Source organism: Anabas testudineus, unplaced genomic scaffold (assembly GCF_900324465.2).
Source record: "Anabas testudineus unplaced genomic scaffold, fAnaTes1.2 Contig231arrow_ctg1, whole genome shotgun sequence".
NCBI lineage: Eukaryota > Metazoa > Chordata > Actinopteri > Anabantiformes > Anabantidae > Anabas > Anabas testudineus.
Window position 1 is genome coordinate 38402 of NW_022872804.1, and position 17392 is coordinate 55793.

Consider the following 17392-nt stretch of genomic DNA (forward strand, 5'->3'; position numbering starts at 1 on the left):
CTTCTAAAAGTCCAAACAGAACGTTTAAATTCCAAATCTAGCGGGACACTTTAAATTTAATCAGCGCAGCTATTGCGATCTTTACGGTAGTTTTTTAGTGGAGGCGAGAACGCATTGGCCAATTGAATGCAAGTTAAGCGTTCCCACGTGACGTCACTTAGCTAATCGATTCTTAGCGACTCAACAGTAGATGAGGGAAAGTTTGAGGTTGGAAAGGAATTAATAAAGAAAGACGGTAAAAACAGAGAGAAAAAGAGGAGAGACACAGACGACAGAGAGGAGAAAGTTGATAAAGTGACGGTTAGACTGAAAAAGCAAGAGATAAATATAAATTACACATATTACCCACTGAACTAAACCAGTGTCTGATATGTTCACAAACTGTCTTGTCAAACGGCATCATGAGACCAAACACCAAGGTTTTGAACACACATACCCACTCAAATCTGAAGTGCAATCTTAGAAAGTTGCTCGTCTCAGAGCCCAGTATGAGCAGTCCACCAGGATCCGGAGCCACACGCTCAGTTGGATGTTACACAACAATACATTTGTCCAAAGGTTTTTGAATTGTACTGAATTCATGTGATTTGACAGTCAGGTACTGATTACATGCAGGCTACTTGATAATGTATGGCAGTAAATAGTTAGACATGAGAGTCTTCTGGACCCTTTGTTTCCAAAACGATATATATTCCAATATATAAACATAGGAATGAGCATGTGTTTGCATGAAAACATTAAAATGTCCTCTTTGTTAATCAGCAGAGATGAACAGATGCTGCCAACCAACCCCATTGCGCTGAAGCAATGCGCAGTAATTTCCCCTTCATATGTTTTTCAATTCCCTCTAAAGTCCACGTACCTTTACTCCCGCAGGCGCCTGCAGAGGATCTGGCTGGGTTCACTTGTCGGGTTTCTCCAATTCTTTCTTTCCTCTCTCTTGTCTCAGCTCTGTGGCTTCAGGTTCCTGTTTTCACTGTGCACAGTCCAACTGCACTGAGGCTTTGATCTGGGCGTGATGTCACTAGGACGAGAGTTCCGACGGAACCTTCTGTGAGCTTTCGTCACTACGACGACGGTCATTTGAACCATAATGTGACTGAACCTAACAGGTGTAGTTTTTCTGTATTTCCTGGTTCTTATTTCCTGTAGTTCTTTTTTAATTCAAGCTAATTCCACTCCAACCGCCAACATGGACTGTTTTGACTTGACTTGAATCAAAGTGCTGCACACAGAGCTCAGTCAACAAACTTTGGAAGCAAACATTTGCAGCATCAGAGACTTGTACAGTGTTTTTGGCTGAAACATTCCTTTTAGAAGGAAAACGGATCAATTGTTTGTGGCACCAATGTTTCCCCATGAAGCTCTCCCATCTCCTTATTCCTGCTATTCATATAAATGTGTGTGTGTCTGTGGGTCTGTGTGTCTGTATCTGTGTCTGTGTGTGTGTGTGTGTGTGTGTGTGTGTGTGTGTTTAGTGCCTCTGATTATGGCCATAACATTGCAGAAGATCTGGTTCCTTGTGTGGTCTGGTGTGAACATGTTGTCAGTGTTAATAAATACACACACACACACAGAAAGAGATAAGTGAGGTGTTTGTCCAGGCTCTTTGTGACTTTATGTATACGTGCTCTGCTCTTTCAGTCGGCCTGTCAGAGGTGAGGCGGCGATTCCCAGACGGAGGCAGCCGAGCCATCACCACCACCACCACCACGCAGCAGCGGTCCTGTCGATTGAATTGTAATATCTCGGTGGTGGAGTACAAAGTACGACATTTAGCCCTTGAACGTAGTCCAAGTGTCCCCAAACTGTACGTGTGTCTTATGCACAAAGGTTCCCATTTTGTATTGTCGTGTTTCTACACTTGACAGATTTCACATGTTCATTTGAAAGGTACAAATGTCCATAAGACACAATTGGTGCACGTGAACATTTTGGCTGGCGCGCCTGACACTGTTTTTAAGCCTAGAGCCCCCAGCTGGCTTCCTGTACTGTATACTGGGATGTAAATGCGAGTAGATCAATGTGATTTGGCCCAAACTCTTGGATTTTTACCTGTAATTCCGACATCAGCGCTCACTCGGTTCTTTGACTTTGTGAACAGATGCGTTATGATCCCTGTTGTCTTTCCCACTGCACTAGCAACAGCAGCTGCCTTTAATGTAAGAACTTGTGCAATAACAATCCCCTGTCACGTGATGATTTTTTTCAAATGATGACGTCATCCGCCACTTTACTTGACACAATGCCATTGATTTGATTACAATGTTTCTACACCGACGTGAAGGAAATCTGGACTTGCGCTTCGATGTCATTCCATCTTAGACTGAAGCCTGCGACAGTAGAAAATTTTATATTTCTCAATAAAAACTTGTGAAGACAACTAAATTGTTTGCTTCTGAATTCAAACACTGATCATTTCCAAAGTAGGAAGGATCTCTAATCATGTTAGGGATAATAAACGCTAATGAACCCTTAACTAACATTTAACCCATCTTATAATTTGCATTGATTGTTTGGGTTAATCTGGAATGTGTTTTAGAAAATGGGAGAGAGCATCTGCATATTTTATTGTAATGACTATATAATCATTATTTGTATGAATGAACCAAACAATTGAATGAACCACACTGACTTTTCTTTTATTGCTGTCATAGGATTGAAACAGTGCCAGAGCTTCAGTCGTGCCCTTTAGAGGTTGCTATGGCTTCAGTTGTCCACCAGATGTCACCGTCACTGAGGTCTTGAAGCTTTGAATCGTTTGACACAATTGTTAGTAAAGACTCAAAGTGCTTCATGAGGCTTCATTTACCCACCAGCAGGTAAACGACGACAATCTGACAGGGAGGAAAGGACTGAGGAGAGTTTAGGTAGAGAGAGGGGGACACAGGTGAGGCCAATGTGCAATTAGTGACTGGAAGCAGAGGGAGAGAAGTGGCTGCTGGGATAAAGACTATTGCTGGCATCATAAAGCCATTGCTGTGTCCTTCATGTGCATTGTGTACTTAAAAACAAAAAACAACACGTTTTCAATAAATCTTTTGGGAAATTGATGAACTTTTATTAGGATAAGAGAGGATAGCCTATAATCTTAGTATAGAAGAATGATTTCATTGACATTTTTATTAATTATCCTTTTCCTCCTCCTAAAGAATATCCACTTCACCTGAGACAGACTTTGTACCCAAAACGCAAATGTAAGCTCAATAATTTAACTGTCGACAGTTAAAAAGGCAGTATATATGTATATATAAATAGAACAGAAATGATCTTTTGATAACAACTTTGTCTTAACCACTGAAGAGGGAACAGTAGTAGTTTCAACTTCAAAGGCGGCTTTATCAAGTTAACAAATGAAATTTGTTCTTCTAAGTCACCTAAAAGTTATCTTGAAGTATTGTCTGCTGTGTAAACCTATGTTTTTGGTTTAGTTGATTCAGGTTTATTAGTTCATGGAACAAGTTAGGTTACTTTGACTTTACTGTTGTATTGTTATGTCACTTTGCTCTAATATTTAAAATGTTCCCAGTTTTGTTAACTTGCACAACAAGTTTATATAGTTTTCTCAGTTATTCTGAAGTAACTCTTCAAACTGAGTAGAGCAACCATGATACTGTATCAAACTTAAAATACTGGCTTCTGCTTGGTACTGTAAGTACTGGGGTACAGAATGAATTTGACACCCATCTCTATCATGGTCCTAATAGTTTATACTGGTGTGAAAGTAAACAACCGTGATTTAATGTGTGTGTACTACAGACACATAGAAAGTTCTATGATTACCATTTTCTCTAAATACCTAAGAAGAACAGTTTCTCAAAATCATTTACTTGACAAATACATGCTGAGAAATCTAATATTGTGTTTAGCTTTGTATTTCATCAACTCAACTTTAATGAGCTGAGCGAACACTAAGAAATTATCGATTAACACCATAATTTCTAAGTTATAAACATGAGTTTTTTTTACTTTAAGTTTATAAGTTCTGTCCCTACAACTTAAATATAAGTTTAACTAGTTTTGAAATGTAAAACTTAGAGATTCAGGTCAAATTAATACAAATAACCAAGATAATTCCCCAAGACTGAACAAGAGTACTAGTTTAAACAAGATGCGGAGAAAAACCCTGATAGCACCTGTTTGTGATCACAAAACTAATCCATCCTTCTCTAAATCCAATTTTGAGTCATGTCTCAACAGGAGGGATGGTACATGAGATAAATCAGGTATTTTACTAAATTACAAAAACATTTTGTTTAGGATTTATTGTTGGTGCAAAACAACCAGAATAGGATAATTCACACTTCCGCTTCTTGGGGGTCCACATAGAGGAGGATTTAACCTGGGGAGTACATACCTCTGAGCTGATAAGAAAGGCCCAGCAGAGACTGCACTTCCTAAGGGTACTTAGGAAGAACAACATCTCCCAGAGACTGCTGGTGTCCTTTTATCGATGCTCTATTGAGAGCATCCTTACATACTGTGTTCCTGTGTGGTTCAGCAGATGTACAGTAGCTCAGAGGAAAGCTCTCCAGAGAGTGATCAAAACAGCACAGAGGATCACCGGTTCCCCACTCCTCCCTCTAGAAGAACTTCACAGTTCCTGCTGCCTCAAAAAAGCTCAAACCATTCTCAGGGACACTACACACCCTGGACACTCTCTCTTTGAACTGTTGCCATCAGGGAGAAGGTTCAGGTCCATCAAAACTAGGACTGACAGATTTAAGAAAAGCTTTTATCCAGTAGCAATAACTACAATAAACACTGTAAAGAACGGACTATAGAAACTAGTACTGTAACTGTGACAGTATGCTCACTTGTGGGAGTGAGAGCTGGTCCGGAGCACAATGTGATGTGATGTTCTTTGATTACTTGAAGGGTTGTTTGTGTCTTATTTTGTCTTTTGACTGTCTCTGATTATTTATTCTGTTTTTAGTTTTTTTGTTTTTTTTATTCCTTTTCATTCTATATATATATATATATGGCACAGACTGGTAGGCACCTTAATCTTGTTGTACGATGTTGCAATGACAATTAAGTTTATCTTATCTTTAAATATTTATGTTCTAACATCCTGATGCTCAAGATAATAAAATAGAATTCAAAACTCACTGTGCCTATCACCCATGTAGGATGATGGGGTTAGATCAGGGTTAAATCACTGTGCCTTACCCTAACCTGTAGGATTAGTGGAAAGAATTAATAGAATAATTAATAAAAAATAAACCTTAAACTAAATAAAACCATTAACATCAGAAGATCTCCCCCTTGTGGTTTGTGAACCAAACAGTTAACAGGTTAGATGTATGGCAGCTGTGTGAAAAACAAACTAACAAAGACCCAAACTCCCACCTGACTAACAGGATCATGTGTGATAATCCAGTTGTTGATGACGTTCCAGGTGTTCTCAGCAAAGGCACTGGCTCAGTTGCTACAACATCTGGATACTCCAAAACACCACTGTAACAAGCAGCAGGTGGAGTTTGATGACTGCATGTACATAGCTGCTATAGGGGTCCCACGAGGTGTTCCTGATATATATGAGGCTACAAACTAAATTGGTATAAACAGGAGGAAAATGTAAAAAATAAAAAAAAACTGTACAAAGAGTAATCCTTTTATCTTAGTTTCTCTCATTGTAACCTAACAATGAACACAACTAGAACAACGAAAATCACAGTAAGTCTTGTGTAAGAACACTATTTTATAATCTTGTCAATTCTCACAAAACCATTTTCACGTCCTAGCATGTGTCTTGGGGTGCAGTACATGAAGTGTGGGACCATCAGCACAGAAGGCAGACTTCATTTTAGTAGTGACCATATCTGCGCTACTTACAAATGTTACATGGGTACATATCTGTACAGGACAAGAAAAAGTGAGTCTAAAAATATAAATGCTATATTTGATTATGTTCACAATGGAACTTAACTGTTACTGTAGCCCAGAATAAAAATCATTTAGGAACATAGGAATTTAAAGCAAGTATGTTTTGTTCTTATGTGAGGAATTAATTCATAGAATATAATGGGGAATAGTACTTAACAAATTTGATACAACACGTGGCTTATACTACAATATATATTTTTGCCATATTATTTGTATAGGCAGTGTGTAATGTATGTTTTGGTAAGGATCTGTGTGTGTGTGTGCGAGACCCTCCACAACCAAGTAAGTTACAATTTCAAAACTAAGCAAATTACTTTTCCAACAAATGTATGAAATATTGAAAGTGCTGTTTTTGCTCTTCACAGATATTTGCTTCAGTAAATATTCAGCCAAGTATAAAAGAAAGAGACATACTCGCTACTTACTATACTTGTTAAAGCGATTCATTAACAAAATCTTCAAAATCATGAAGACTTATATATCGGATTATCTTAAAATCAATAACTCCTCCTCCAGTGGGCGGAATCCGTTCTAACATTTGCATATGATAAGGTATTTCTTCTTTTAGGTGTATTTGACATTAATTTCTTCTTTGACATTCCTGCTGGTAAATTGTGTTTATGGCATAAAATATGCTGAATTCATAATACCATACGTAATCTATACTGATAGCTTAATCCTGAATTCATGTAAATACTGCATGTGTAGATATATTTTCATTTCCTCACCAAAAATGTCAGCAAAAGACATGTCAGGTGTCCAAGGTTCAGGTACCATGAGGGAGTCTAAAGACAAACTGTCTTCTCCAGAAACTCAGGTAGACAGTGGATAAATGTGATGCCTTTTTAATGTGGCACTTTACTTCTTTTTCTGCTATTTTAGAATGTTTCAGATAGCAACATGTTAGTTAATGGAGAAAAGACAGTGGAGGCAAATAAAAGCCAGACAGAAATCTGAGAAAAGTATAATCAGATCATATGATGGTGTCCGCCCCTCCTACCTGCTCGTTGCCCTCTCCTGACCTCTTGTTCTCCTTATTAGCAGGTCCTGTGGTGCGGTTCCTCCGCCAGATAGTCTTTCCCACTACCAGTGTTTACTATCCAGCGACCTTTATGATTCGGATTACCCGTTTTCGACCTCGCCTGTTTCGGACCCCGTCTCTGTCTAACCCTCGGCTGATCCGTGAGTTTGGTGTGTCTCTTTCTCCATGTTTGTCCCCTGAGGACTCCGTGTGGATCTGTTCCTGTCCTTCTCCCCCTTCCTCTGCTCCGTCTACCCTCCCTGTGGCTCTGTCTGTCTCTGTGGATTCCCCTGGTTATCTGGACTCGGACTGCTTCACGACTACGGCTCCTAGGATTGTGTCACGGACTTGTTAACGTGCTTGTTGGTAATCGGACCTTGGATTGGCGACTAACGTTTAGGATTACGGATTTACTAAAAGGGTGCTATGAGGAGGGCTGGGCTCAGCCTTTATTTCTCAGTGAGTTTTTTGTCACTGTTACTAACCCACCTTGTTCCGGGCTCCAGTGTGTTTCTCAGTAGTTGCAGCCGGCCGCTACTCGTGACGGCGGCCATTACCGGAAGTGAATCTCCGACCTTCGCACTGGGCTTCCGGCTGGCTGCGGCCATCTTTGTAGTCCGCCTGCCACAATCTCTCGGCGGCAGCCACCTACACACTGGAAGCATCTATCAGAGCTCCATCTCCTTTCTGTGAGTAACCACGACCTTTCAGTACACCCCGCTCTGGTACATGACCTGACTGTCTCTCTCTCCTCTTAGACCTACCTGCTCACCTGTGAGACCCCGGATTACCTGGCTCCCGGCCCCCCTTTGCAATATATTCCTGTAATAAACTTATTTCTTTCACTTCAGTTTTGCCTCCATTTCTTGGCCTCATGGAGCCGGCACCACACGCGCCAACAGATGGATCAAGCTTGTAAAAATGCTTGTTCACCAAATGCCAGAGGTTTATAATAGTGTACAATTATTAACAAATTGATGCAAGTTGGAGGAAGAAAAATTATTTCCTGCTAAATTACAAATGACTCTAAATTTGTTACTAGTTAAATATGGTATATTTTATGTTTATTTTGTAAACTGTACAGGAGAAGCAAGTGCAATACCTACCTCTCAATACTGTGAATGAGAGAGAGAATGTCCAGAAAAGTGAATAGAAAATTGTCATTTGCAGAAAATGTGCGTGTTATGTGGTGTAATGTGCAAACTGGCAGTTAACTAACCTTTTGAAACCTGTTGTATTAATGTCTAGTTGGTTTAATGACTTTATGTTAAAGGTGCATTTGAATTGTTAAATCTGTACAAACATCAAAAAAATAAAACAACAGTTGAAACATGAAAATAGAGCATGGAAAATTTACAGCACAGATGAAGTTCAAATCCAACAAAATTCATGCTAAGTAGCTGCTGGAGGATTAAGGTGGTGAACACATTTAACTCCCTGCAAAGAGATGCTGGATGTTTCCAGGTCCACAGCCACAGCTGATGGTTAGCTGCACAGAGGAAATGAAAAGCGTGCTGAATTCATCCACATAGAGAATGGAAGGCATTTCATGGGAGTTGGGCTGACAAAAGAGGCAAGGAAGACAGTAGAAATGGTAAATGTTCTGCACTTATATTGCTCTTTCCTAACTAACTGGTACTCAAAGCACTTTACACTACATGTCATTCACACACTCACACACAGATGGAAGAGCTGACTGATGCAGCTGTTCTGACTCAATATGGGCAACTTGGAGTTCAACATCTTGCACAAGGACACTTTGGCATGTGACATGGCAGCTGGGAATCAAACCAACGATCCAGTGATTGGCAGACAACTGCTCTAACTACTGAACCATTCACAGCCACCACTGTGGCATTTGAATGATGTTAGATATGTTTTGTTGGCATCAATCACGGTAAAATGAATTCTGATTGCCTAAAAATTGAAGTTTTGCATCAGTGTGATGTACACAAACTCACCAGACTGTAAATATGTTTGTTTAAGTCTGAGACAATCTGGTGTCTTCTTGGTGCCCACATAAAGGTCTAGTTCTAAGCTTTATTTCGGTGTATAGCACATCTTCTTCCCACCTTGCTACCTGACTTTAGAGGCCTGAGAGTAAAGCCGAGTTTGCAGCTCTAACCTGGGATGAAATGAGCTGTAACTGACCCCAGATCATGGCTGGTTGTAGCTAACCAAATGGTTTTTGAACCACAAGCCTATTATAGTTGGAAAGAGAACATTTGAAGCCTTTCAGTGATGTTAGACATGTTTTATTTGCATCAATCATGGTAAAATGAATTTCGATGGCACAAAACCTGCAGTTTTTCATCAGTGTGATGTACACAAACACACCAGGCTGTAAATATGTTTGTGTAGCTCTGAGACAATCTGGCTTGGTGCACACATAAAGGTCTACTTCTAAGCTATATATTTGTGTATAACACACCTTGGTCCCATCTTGCTACCTGTCTGTAGACGCCTGAGAGTAAAGCTCACTTTGCAGCTCTAACCTGGGATGAAATGAGCTGTAACTGACCCCAGATCATGGCTGGTTGTAGCTAACCAAATGGTTTTTGAACCACAAGTCTATTATGGTTGGAAAGAGAACATTTGAAGCGTTTTAGTGATGTTAGACATGTTTTATTTGCATCAATCTTGGTAAAAAGAATTCTGATTGCCCAAAACCTGCAGTTTTGGTTAAGAAGGATGTACACAAGCTCACCAGGATGAAAATATGTTTGTGTTTCTCTGAGACATTCAGGCTTGGTACCCACATAAAGGTCTAATTTTATGCTTTATATTGGTCTATTGTCAGGATTCTGGCCTCATCCATGTCAATTTTTTTGTTTTTTGTTTTTTTCTCGACCCTGTGTCTCCCTTGTTCTGCCTTTCTCCACTCACTAGACTCCTGATTGACTTATTTATTTCACCTGTGTCCCCCTTTGTTTTATAAGCTTCCCTCATTCCTCTGTCCACTGCTGGTTTGTTGTGTTCTCCACATGTTCGTGTGCCTACATTGGTCTCCGCGATAACTCTGGTTTGTCTGTCCGTCAAGTTGCTTCTCTTTTGATTGTTGGACTGTTCTCCCCAGGTGTAAGTTTGCCTTTTTGCCTGCTAATGCAGTGCTTTTTTTCGTTGTTACTTTGTATTGTTTGGTTTGTCTTTGTTCGTGTTTGCCTGCCCTTGTCAGTGGTTTTCGTTTGTTACTTTGTATATCTTATTCTGTAGGTAAGAAGTTCGTGCCGTTTAGCCCTTTAACTTAGCCGGTCCTTTGTGTGTATAGTTTGCCAGTTGTTTTTTCTGCCTGCGCTATTGCAGTGTTTTCAATTGATACTTTGTCCTTCTGTTTATGCATTTTGGTAGTCCTTGTTCCCCTGTGGTTTCTGGTCACTTTATGTTGGTACTTCGTTAGTGTTTGTTTGGTTTTCCCGTGTCCCTGCCTCTAGTCAATAAATATTTCCTTTGGTACTTACCTGTTTGGTCCATGTCAGTCCCATTTCTTCACATGTATAGCACATCTTGGTCCCATCTTGCTAGCTGACTGTAGAGGCCTGAGAGTAAAGCCCACTTTGCAGCTCTAACATGGGATGAAATCAGCTGAACCAGACCACAGATCATGGCTGGTTGTTGATAACCAAATGGTTTTTGAACCACAAGCCTATTATGGTTGGAAAGGGAACATTTGAAGCTTTTTAATGATCTTAGACATGTTTTAAATGCATCAATCTTGGTAAAATGAATTCTGATTGCTCAATACCTACAGTTTTGCATCAGTGTGATGTACACAAACTTACCAGACTGAAAATATGTTTGTGTAGATCTTAGACAATCTGACTTTGTGCCCACATAAAGGTCTAGTTCTAAGCTTTATATTGACATATAGCACATCTTGGTCCCATTTTGATAGCTGACTTTAGAGGCATGAGAGAAAAGCTCACTTTGCAGCTCTGAAGATGGGATGATTCTAGGTTGAACTGACCCCAGATCATGGCTGGTTGTAGCTAACCAAATGGTTTTTGAACCACAAGCCTATTATGGTTGGAAATGGAACATTTCAAGCTTTTAAATTATGTTCCATGTTGTTTGGAAGCACTATTGTTACTAGAAACATTGCCTAGGAGCCATGTGACACACAGTGATCTGGCAGAAAGTAGAGATTAAAGTGTTATTTATTTAGATATGTTGGAAAACTCTTTAAAAGCCTTGTATTTGAAATAGAAAAATAGATTGGTGTGGAAAATAAAGCAAAATGCATAGTTATAATAGTGACAGACTCATGTTGACATGTCACTCATCCCAAGTGTCATAGATTGTCAGGCTTTCAACCTCTGTTATGTCTAAAGGAGCATCACTAAACTTGTGTGTCCCTCCTCTTTCACAGTGAGAAAGACCGTCGTCTTGTTCACTGTCTCCTGTGCCAGAAGCCACAGGAGGTGTTGTCTGTGCACCTGGCCAGGGCGTGCATGATGGGAAGCACAAAACATGAGGGAGGCTGAGCTGAAGACAGCTAAGGAGTCAACAAAGTCCTGGATGCGCCAAGGGCGCAACTGGGATTAAAGACAGATCTGCTCCGTTGTGACAGATAGCCCGTACATAAACCATAGACCTGTACCCAGCAAGGCTTGAAAGAATGTTGGCTGTGGTGACGATTGGCTCCTGGGTCTTCATCCTATAGTGGAGTTGGCCACCGCTGTGGATTGTGCCATGTAATGTGCCACCTGACCCTTCTGCTCCTCGGCAGACATCTGTGTTTCCACCACTCTCCTGATCTCCTGGCTCGTCACATTTGGGAGTTTGTAGCTACAATGAAGAAGAAATCAATAATCAATCACCATTCTCTAGTCTATTATTCATTCATTCAGGCAGATAGCAAAGTGTCTTATCGCCCTTTTCCCTGGATGAATATAACACTCACTGGCTATGCAGACGGCACAGGTCATTGGTGGCACTGCGCACAGGCCGTCCTCTTGCCCCAAGGAAGAACCTCCCCTCATCATCAACTTCAGGGTGGACAAAGCCAGGGCGAATGTGTAGGTAGTACGCATCTATCAACTGTGGAGACAAGACATTTTTTGTGACGTTAACACTTGGAGAGTCAGTGGAAGAACCATATGATGCTGGCCCTTTTCCATCCTGTTAGCAAACTTACAGCAGCCTCCTCTGTAGTTAATGCAAATGTGGCGATTTGCATCGTCGATGTTTTGTGCTGGCTGACGCCAACACACACTCTTCCGTCCACATACTTTTTATTGATCCACTCTGACACCTGAAAAACAACGGACACACATGGTCAGAAAGTTCAAAGAGAGAGCAACAACCTCAGTCTAATGTTATATGAAGAGGGGGAAAAAAAACACAGTGCAAACAGAACTTACGGCCATTCCCTCCAAAGCCCCTGGCCTCTGGAAATGTCCAAGAACAAGGATGGCTTGACAGTAGTATCGGTAGAGGGTCTTCTCCTCTGCCCCTACGAATTTGCCCTCCTGGAGATTGCCAAATATTCTTAGCATGTCCTTTTTCGCCACTGAGAGCAGCTGTTGGCAGTCCCTGACACTCTTGGGGCCCTGCACAAACCGTTCATATCTACAAAAACACAAAAGTCAGTGAATCAGATGTTGTGTCCCACAGTGCCAAGAACAGTAGCAACATTAAATTGTTCATCAGGCAAATATTTACCTTGATTTACAAGTGGCCTTGCTCTGGGCCTTGGACACAGGTTTTCTCAAACATTGAGAAGACCAATGTACGCGTTACATCGGCTCTGGAACTCTGTATCGTCTATGTTTGTCGTGGCCAGGAACTGCACAAAGCGAATCATGTTCTTGATGTAATTCAGGATGGTCGAGGGCACCAGCCTGGCCTCCTTCAGACTGACAATGTAGTCCTTCACTTCGGTACTTTTTCTGAGGAAATCCAGATCGATTTCCTCACCTGTCGGCTGAATGTACCTTAGCATTCTAGATACATTGTCCACCTGTAGTGAAATAATCATGAAATGATGGTCAGACTGGAAAGAAATTCAGTTCAGCTGCTACATTTCTGACAACTGCCTCTGCTCTGTGTCTCTGTGAAAACAGAGCAATATACTTGTGCTCAGACCTCAGAGTCAACACACACCTTGTATGCATACACCCAGACCATCAGCATGAGGTCTCCTGGGCAGACATAACGGACCCCACCGGTTAACCAAACAAGGACACCTGGTATAATGATTGATGTGATTTCGGGGGTCGACGAGTGCAAGGTGAGACCATATTTAATTTGGATGAGGAAGGTATTAATCCGATGGCTATCATTCTTTCTGATTTGGATGAATATATAATAAAACTGAAATTGTTATCTTCTCTTTTCAGGAGTTGTTGCCACCAGAGCCTTTGCTCCATTATTTGTGATTACCTCAGTGCGCTACTCACAGCAGAGGAGGGCAGGAGGATCCTGGAGGAAAACACTGACCAGATGGGATACCTTTTTTTTGGTGGCAGGCAGCTGTGCATCGATGCAGACTCACCCATGCAAGTGCCACCGCTCCATGGAGACATTTGGGAGGAAACTAATCTACTCCAGAAAGAATCCCAATGTCAAGCCCTTACACTGTAAGATGAAGTTGCCTGAGGGAGAAACGGACACCCTTCTCCTAGTCGCTGCAAAAGACATTTCAGTAGATGAGGAGCTGAAGTTTGACTATGGGGTTAATAGAAAGTCCTTTTGTGGGGAAGGACTGGATTTGGAGTGGCTGGATGATTGAGTGCATTGCATAATTGTATTGTACATAATGCAAGGACATTTGTATCCACTTTTGTGGTATAACGGGCACTATCATGACACACAGTGAGCTGCCCACAAGCAGAGAGAATGTTAAAAAAAAATAAATAATAATAAAAAAAAAAAATTGTAAAACTCATTTTGTTTATTTTTTGTAAGTCTGAGGGGGACTTTGCCATCACTCTTACCCGCCTATAGTGCCCTCCCGCTGGGGCACTGTCCCCCCTCAGAGCCCCTTGAGCTCTGGATGGGACTTTGTCATTTTTTCCAGCTCTTTTTTTGTGTGCAGCTGCTTTGTGATAACAAGTGCACTAAACTTACATGTCCCTCCTCTTTTACAGTGAGAAAGATCGTCATATTCTGCACTGTCTCCTGTGCCAGAAACCACAGGAGGTGTTGTCGGCACACCTGGCCAGAGTGTGCATGACGTCCAGCACAAAACAGGAGAGGGAGGCAGAGCTGAAGAGGGCAAAGGAGTCAACCAAGTCCTGGACGCGCCAAGGGCGCAACTGGGACTACAAGCAGATCTGCTCCGTTGTGACAGATAGGCAGTCCAGGATGGCGCTGGTGCGGAACCTCGAGGAAAGGCAATTCTTTGTTGCCAACAAGCCGGAGTCCATTGACCGGGTTGTGCTGGAAGAGCAGCCCAGCTCAAGCGTGGTGGTGACCAGAGAGGAGGCCACGGTAATGAGTGCTGAAGACCAGTCTCGCTCAGAAGATGAGGAGGCTGGTGCAGCAGAGGATCCCACTTACCAGGAGTAAGTTTGAATAGCCACACAAATGACTGTTTGAGCCTTTTATCTCGTTTTTCCTCAGTTTATTTATGTTTACTTGCTAAATTGAGTGATGATCACATTTACTTGTAGCTGTCAGTTCAACTGTTTATTTGTCCTAAAGTGTCCTAATGTGGCATTTTCTCTGTCTTGTTTTCACAGACCTTCTTCTGCCAACTGGGGTGGAGTAAGGATGAATATGCAGCAGATGGGGCTGTACGAAAAATTCGCCAATGATAATCCACTCCTGGTGGAGTTTAAAATGTACCTGCTCCATCATTTGGAGGTCCCTAACTGCCAACAGGAGGTGAGTTGTTGTTTTCACATGGAGGTGTTAAAGCACAGAGGGGGTTGCTGTGATTAGCATATTTAAAGGTGTGTGTGTTGACTCTGAGGCCTGAGCACAAGTATATTGCTCTGTTTTCATAGAGACACAGAGCAGAGGCAGTTGTCAGAAATGTAGCAGCTGAACTGAATTTCTTTCCAGTCTGACATTATTTCATGATTATTTCACTTCAGGTGGACAATGTATCTAGAATGCTAAGGTACATTCAGCCGACAGGTGAGGAAATCGATTTGGATTTCCTCAGAAAAAGCACGGCAGCTAAGGACTACATTGTCAGTCTGAAGGAGGCCAGGCTGGTGCCCTCGACCATCCTGAATTATATCAAGAATATGATTCGCTTTGTCCAGTTCCTGGCCACGACAAACAGACGATACAGAGTTCCAGAGCCGATGTAACGCGTACATTGGTCTTCTCAATGTATTAAGGAAACCTGTATCCAAGGCCCAAAGCAAGGCCACTTGTAAATCAAGGTAAATATTTGCCTGATGAACAATTTAATGTTGCTACTGTTCTTGGCACTGTGGGACACAACATCTGATTCACTGACTTTTGTGTTTTTGTAGATATGAACGGTTTGTGCAGGGCCCCAAGAGTGTCAGGGACTGCCAACAGCTGCTCTCAGTGGCGAAAAAGGACATGCTAAGAATATTTGGCAATCTCCAGGAGGGCAAATTCGTAGGGGCAGAGGAGAAGACCCTCTACCGATACTACTGTCAAGCCATCCTTGTTCTTGGACATTTCCAGAGGCCAGGGGCTTTGGAGGGAATGGCCGTAAGTTCTGTTTGCACTGTGTTTTTTTTTTCCCCTCTTCATATAACATTAGACTGAGGTTGTTGCTCTCTCTTTGAACTTTCTGACCATGTGTGTCCGTTGTTTTTCAGGTGTCAGAGTGGATCAATAAAAAGTATGTGGACGGAAGAGTGTGTGTTGGCGTCAGCCAGCACAAAACATCGACGATGCAAATCGCCACATTTGCATTAACTACAGAGGAGGCTGCTGTAAGTTTGCTAACAGGATGGAAAAGGGCCAGCATCATATGGTTCTTCCACTGACTCTCCAAGTGTTAACGTCACAAAAAATGTCTTGTCTCCACAGTTGATAGATGCGTACTACCTACACATTCGCCCTGGATTTGTGCACCCAGACATTGATGACGAGGGAGGTTTTTTCTGGGGGCAAGAGGACGGCCCGTCCGCAGTGCCACCAATGACCTGTGCCGTCTGCATAGCCAGTGAGTGTTATATTCATCCAGGGAAAAGGGCGATAAGACACTTTGCTATCTGCCTGAATGAATAATAGACTAGAGAATGGTGATTGATTATTGATTTCTTCTTCATTGTAGCTACAAACTCCCAAATGTGACGAGCCAGGAGATCAGGAGAGTGGTAGAAACACAGATGTCTGCCACTTTCACAGAGGAGCAGAAGGGTCAGGTGGCGCACTACATGGCGCACTCCACAGCGGTGGCAAATTCACATTACCGAATGAAGACGCAGGAGGCAATCGTCGCCACGGCCAACATTCTTTCGAGCCTTGCTGGGTACAGGTCAGTGTTTGAAACCACATTTTGAAAATACTTGATCTGTTATATGTTCTTTGTGGAAGCACATTTGTCAACGGAATTGTTCCTAGGAGCATATGACACAGTGATCACAGTGAAGCGGAGACAAAAGTGTGGCTGGATGATTGAGTGCATTGCATAATTGTATTGTACATAATGCAAGGACATGTGTATCCACTGTTGTGGTATAACAGGCACTATCATGACACACAGTGAGCTGCCCACAAGAGGAGAAAATGTTTAAAAAAAAAAAAAAAAAAAAAAAAGTTTGTAAAACTCATTTTGTTTTATTTTTTTTTTAAATCTACACCTGTAACGATTATTGACTGTATTTAAATGTAACTCAAGGGAATTTATATCCACTTGCTGGTATAACATGCAGTATAAAACACACACACACACACACACACACACACACAGTGAGCTGCCCACAAGGAGAGAAAATGTTAGAGGAAAGTAGTTGTTGCTGTTGTTTTTGTACATGTAGAAATGTAATAAAACTGTTTAACCTGCTGGACAATGGATCCTTGTTCTAATAACTGCCAAATAGACTGTTTAACTGTTAACAGACAAATGATGAATAGGATAACATGGTCAGCCCAGTGGAGAATGTGAAATATCTGTTGCTGGCATTTTTCTGAGAAAACCAGTGCCTGAAGGGTTGCTAAACATAACAGAAGCAGATATTTGTTTTGATTCTGAAAATTCAACTTTTACATAGGAGTATTAAAAATTGCAGCACCAGTGAACAGGCAAATGTAAAACAAAACAAAGTCTCCAAATAAATTGTAAATTTGAGAGCCTAAAGAGACACAAAACACATTGCAAAAAAGATCACTCTTTATTTTTGGCTAACATGAGGTATATATGCAGTACTGCACGCAGGTGGCATAAGTTACTGGCTGTGCAACATAGAAGATGATTTGATTAAAAATGATTATACAGTTACAGTAATTAATTGAAAGGGAGACTAATGATTTGACAAATGAATGAAATAAGGATGTAGACACTCTGGTTACACTCCAAAAAGCCTGGCAGACATCGGTTACACCAGT

The 17392-nt window shown here is 41.5% G+C and overlaps 2 long non-coding RNA genes across 2 annotated transcripts; both read left to right on the top strand.

Annotated features, from left to right (window-relative positions):
* Window positions 1-6939: 6939 nt before the first annotated feature.
* Window positions 6940-7755, top strand: LOC113168100. The gene is made up of 2 exons (XR_003299336.1): window positions 6940-7599; window positions 7669-7755. It is a non-coding gene; the product is annotated as an uncharacterized LOC113168100 (long non-coding RNA).
* Window positions 7756-15643: 7888 nt separating this feature from the next.
* On the top strand, window positions 15644-16544 carry LOC113168101. Its single transcript, XR_003299337.1, has 3 exons — window positions 15644-15774; window positions 15872-16007; window positions 16119-16544. It is a non-coding gene; the product is annotated as an uncharacterized LOC113168101 (long non-coding RNA).
* Window positions 16545-17392: the final 848 nt, after the last annotated feature.